This window comes from Oncorhynchus keta, unplaced genomic scaffold (assembly GCF_023373465.1).
Source record: "Oncorhynchus keta strain PuntledgeMale-10-30-2019 unplaced genomic scaffold, Oket_V2 Un_contig_4633_pilon_pilon, whole genome shotgun sequence".
Lineage (NCBI taxonomy): Eukaryota > Metazoa > Chordata > Actinopteri > Salmoniformes > Salmonidae > Oncorhynchus > Oncorhynchus keta.
In genome coordinates, this window is record NW_026287880.1 from 64,288 (window position 1) to 69,706 (window position 5,419).

The following is a 5,419-nucleotide window of genomic DNA, read 5'->3' on the forward strand; positions in this document are numbered from 1 at the left end:
TGTCTGTGTGTCTGTGTGTGTGTCTGTGTGTGTGTGTCTGCCTGTGTGTATCTGTGTGTGTGTCTCTGTGTGTCTGTGGGTGTGTGTGTGTCTGTCTGTGTGTGTGTATCTGTGTATCTGTGTGTGTGTCTGTCTGTGTGTCAATGTGTGTGTGTCTGTGTGTATCTGTGTGTGTGTCTGTGTGTGTGTCTGTCTGTGTGTCAATGTGTGTGTGTCTGTGTGTGTCTGTGGGTGTGTGTCTGTGTGTGTGTCTGTGTGTGTGTCTGTGTGTGTGTCTGTCTGTGTGTCAATGTGTCTGTGTGTGTCTGTGGGTGTGTGTCTGTGTGTGTGTCTGTCTGTGTGTCTGTCTGTGTGTGTGTGTCTGTGTGTCTGTCTGTGTGTCTGTGTGTCTGTCTGTGTGTCTGTCTGTGTTTGTCTGTGTGTGTGTCTGTCTGTGTGTCTGTGTTTGTCTGTGTGTGTGTGTCTGTGTGTCTGTCTGTGTGGCTGTGTGTCTGTGTTTGTCTGTGTGTGTGTCTGTGTGTCTGTCTGTGTCTGTGTCTGTGTGTGTTAGGTATAGTTAGGTTAGTGTTAAATTTAGGGTTAAGGTAAGATTAGGGTTAGGAGCTAGGTGTAAGGTTAGGGTTATGGCAAGGTTAAGGTTAAGGTTAGGGTTATGGTTATGGTAAGGTTTTTGGGTTAGGATTAAGGTCAGAGTTAATGTTAGGGTTATGGTAAGGTTAAGGTCAGGGTTATGGTTATGGTAAGGTTTTTGGTTATGGTTATGGTAAGGTTTTGGGTTAGGATTAAGGTCAGAGTTAATGTTAGGGTTATGGTAAGGTTAGGGTTAGGGTTAGGAGCTAGGGGAGAGAGACAGACAGAGAGGCATAGAGAGGAGGAGACAGAGAAAGAGGGAGAGAGAGAGGGAGAGGCATAGAGAGAGATGGAGAAAGAGCCGTGGAGGCAGAGATAGAGAGGGAGAGACCGAGGAAGAGAGAGAGAGAGTGAGAGACAGAGGGAGAGAGTGAGAGGTGGAGCAAGTGAGTGAGCTGGAGAGACAGAGAGAGAGGGAGAGAAAGAGGGAGAAAGAGAGAGAGATTATTGTTATAGTTGAGATTTTCAGGTGTGACCTGTTATCTGGCTGTTTAAATCTTTTCCTCAAAGCTCTTGAGTTATAATAATATATAATATAACAGAGTTATAATAATATATAATATAACAGAGTTATAATAATTTATGATATAATATAATAGAGTTAAAATAATATATATTAAAATAATATATAATATAGCCGAGGTATAATAATACATAATATAATATAATATAGTTATAATAATATATAATATAATATAATAGAGTTATAATAATATATAATATAATGGAGTTATAATAATATATAATATAATATAATAGAGTTATAATAATATATAATATAATGGAGTTATAATAATATATAATATAATATAATAGAGTTATAATAAAATATAATATAATGGAGTTATAATAATATATAATATAATTGTCACGAGTCCGACCGAGGGTGTTTCCCCTTCCCGGGCGGTTGGCGCTCGGCGGTCGTCATCACCGGCCTATTAGCTGCCACTGATTGTTTTTCCTCTCCCTCCTTGTATGTTTAGTGGTAGCACCTGTTCATGTTTAATTAGTTTCCGTTTGTACATTCTCATTCCCTGTGTTTGGGGCCGTTACTATTGTGAGCACCCTGTGGTGCGTTGGTGCCATTAAAGACGCACAGCTTTGCACTCACTGTCTCCTGCGTTTGACTCCACACACCTACGACACCTGAAGCATTACAATAATATAATAGAGTGATAAAAATATATAATATAATGGAGTTATAATAATATATAATATAATATAATAGAGTTATAATAAAATATAATATAATATAATAGAGTGATAATAATATATAATATAATGGAGTTATAATAATATATAATATAATATAATAGAGTTATAATAAAATATAATATAATATAATAGAGTGATAATAATATATAATATAATATATATATGATATAATAGAGTTATAATAATATATAATATAATAGAGTTATAATAATATATAATATAATAGAGTTATAATAATATATAATATAATAGAGTTATAATAATATATAATATAATATAATAGAGTTATAATAATATATAATATAATAGAGTTATAATAATATATAATATAATAGAGTTATAATAATATATAATATAATATAATAGAGTTATAATAATATATAATATAATAGAGTTATAATAATATATAATATAATGAAGTTATAATTGTGGTCCTTCTGTAGCTCAGTTGGTAGAGCATGGCGCTTGTAACGCCAGGGTAGTGGGTTCGATTCCCGGGACCACCCATACGTAGAATTACATGACTGTAAGTCGCTTTGGATAAAAGCGTCTGCTAAATGGCATATATTTTTATATATTTTTAATATAATATCATATAATAGAGTTATAATACTATCTAATATAATAGAGTTATAATAATATATAATATAATATAGTTATAATAATATATAATATAATAGAGTTATATTAATATATAATATAATAGAGTTATAATAATATATAATATAATATAATAGAGTTATAATAATATATAATATTTAATAATAGTTATAATAACATATAATATAATATAATAGAGTTATAATAATATATAATATAATATAGTTATAATAATATATAATATAATAGCCGTATAATAATATATAATATAATAGAGTTATAATAATATCTAATATAATAGAGTTATAATAACATATAATATAATAGAGTTATAATAATATCTAATATAATATAATAGAGTTATAATAATATATAATATAATATAATAGAGTTATAATAAAATATAATTGAATAGCCTTATAATAAATAATATAATAGAGTTATAATAATATATAATATAATAGAGTTATAATAATATATAATATAATGGAGTTATAATAATATATAATATAATATAATAGAGTTATAATAAAATATAATATAATGGAGTTATAATAATATATAATATAATATAATAGAGTGATAATAATATATAATATAATGGAGTTATAATAATATATAATATAATATAATAGAGTTATAATAAAATATAATATAATATAATAGAGTTATAATAATATATAATATAATATATATATGATATAATAAAGTTATAATAATATATAATATAATAGAGCTATAATAATATATAATATAATATAATAGAGTTAAAATAAAATATAATATAATGGAGCTATAATAATAAATAATATAATATATATAATATAATAGAGCTATACTAATATATAATATAATAGAGTTACAATAATATATAATATAATAGAGTTATAATAATATATAATATGATATATATAATATAATAGAGTTATAATAATATATAATATAATAGAGTTATAATACTATCTAATATAATAGAGTTATAATAATATATAATATAATATATATAATATAATAGAGTTATAATAATATATAATATGATATATAAAATATAATAGAGTTATAATAATATATAATATAATAGAGTTATAATAATATATAATATAATATAATAGAGTTATAATAATATATAATATAATATAGTTATAATAATATATAATATAATATAGTTATAATAATATATAATATAATATAATAGAGTTATAATAAAATATAATATAATAGAGGTATAATAATATATAATATAATAGAGTTATAATAAAATATAATATAATAGAGGTATAATAATATATAATATAATAGAGTTATAATAAAATATAATATAATGGAGTTATAATAATATATAATATAATAGAGTTATAATAATATATAATATAATATATATATAATATAATAAAGTTATAATAATATATAATATAATAGAGTTACAATAATATAATATAATAGAGTTATAATAATATATAATATAATATATATAATATAATAGAGCTATACTAATATATAATATAATAGAGTTACAATAATATATAATATAATAGAGTTATAATAATATATAATATAATATATATATAATATAATAGAGATATAATAATATATAATATAATAGAGTTATAATAATATATAATATATATTATAATATAATAGAGTAAAATATAAATATCCAAGTTAATTGTTGTTTTTAAATAACTTTCCTGATCATCTATTTAAGCAATAAGACGAGGGGGTGTGGTATAGGAGGGGGTATACGAGGGGGTGTGGTATAGGAGGGGGTATACGAGGGGGTGTGGTATAGGAGGGTGTGTGGTATAGGAGGGGGTATACGAGGGGGTGTGGTATAGGAGGGTGTGTGGTATATGAGGGGGTATACGAGGGGGTGTGGTATAAGAGGGTGTGTGGTATATGAGGGGGTATACGAGGGGGTGTGGTATATGAGGGGGTATACGAGGGGGTGTGGTATATGAGGGGGTATACGAGGGGGTGTGGTATAGGAGGGTGTGTGGTATAGGAGGGGGTATACGAGGGGGTGTGGTATATGAGGGGGTATACGAGGGGGTGTGGTATAGGAGGGTGTGTGGTATAGGAGGGGGTATACGAGGGGGTGTGGTATAGGAGGGTGTGTGGTATATGAGGGGGTATACGAGGGGGTGTGGTATAAGAGGGTGTGTGGTATATGAGTTGGTATACGAGGGGGTGTGGTATAGGAGGGTGTGTGGTATATGAGTTGGTATACGAGGGGGTGTGGTATACGATTGGGTATACGAGGGGGTACATGAGGGGGTGTGGTATAGGAGGGGGTATACGAGGGGGTACATGAGGGGGTGTGGTATAGGAGGGGGTACACGAGGGGTACCTGAGGGGGTTGTGGTATATGAGGGGGTATACGAGGGGGTACATGAAGGGGTGTGGTATAGGAGGGGGTGTGGTATAGGGGGGTACACGAGGGGTACCTGAGGGGTTGTGGTATAGGCGGGGGTATACAAGGGGGTACATGAGGGGGTGTGGTATAGGAGGGGTGTAGTATAGGAGGGGGTGTGGTATTCTAGGGTGTGTGGTACACGAGGGGGTGTGGTATACGAGGGGGTGTGGTATAGGAGGGGGTGTAGTATAGGAGGGGGTGTGGTATAGGAGGGGGTGTAGTATAGGAGGGGGTGTGGTATTCTAGGATGTGTGGTACACGAGGGGGTGTGGTATACGAGGGGGTGTGGTATAGGAAGGGGTGTAGTATAGGAGGGGGTGTGGTATATGCCCAATATACCACGGCTAAGGGCTGTTCTTAACACGACGCAACGCAGAGTGCCTCGATACCATATACCACAAACCCCCAGGTGCCTTATTGCTATTATAAACTGGTTACCAACGTAATTAGAGCACTAAAAAAATATGTTTCGTCATACCCGTGGTATCCGGTCTGATATCCCATGGCTGTCAGCCAATCAGCATTCAGGGCTCGAACCACCCAGTTTACAATACACAATAT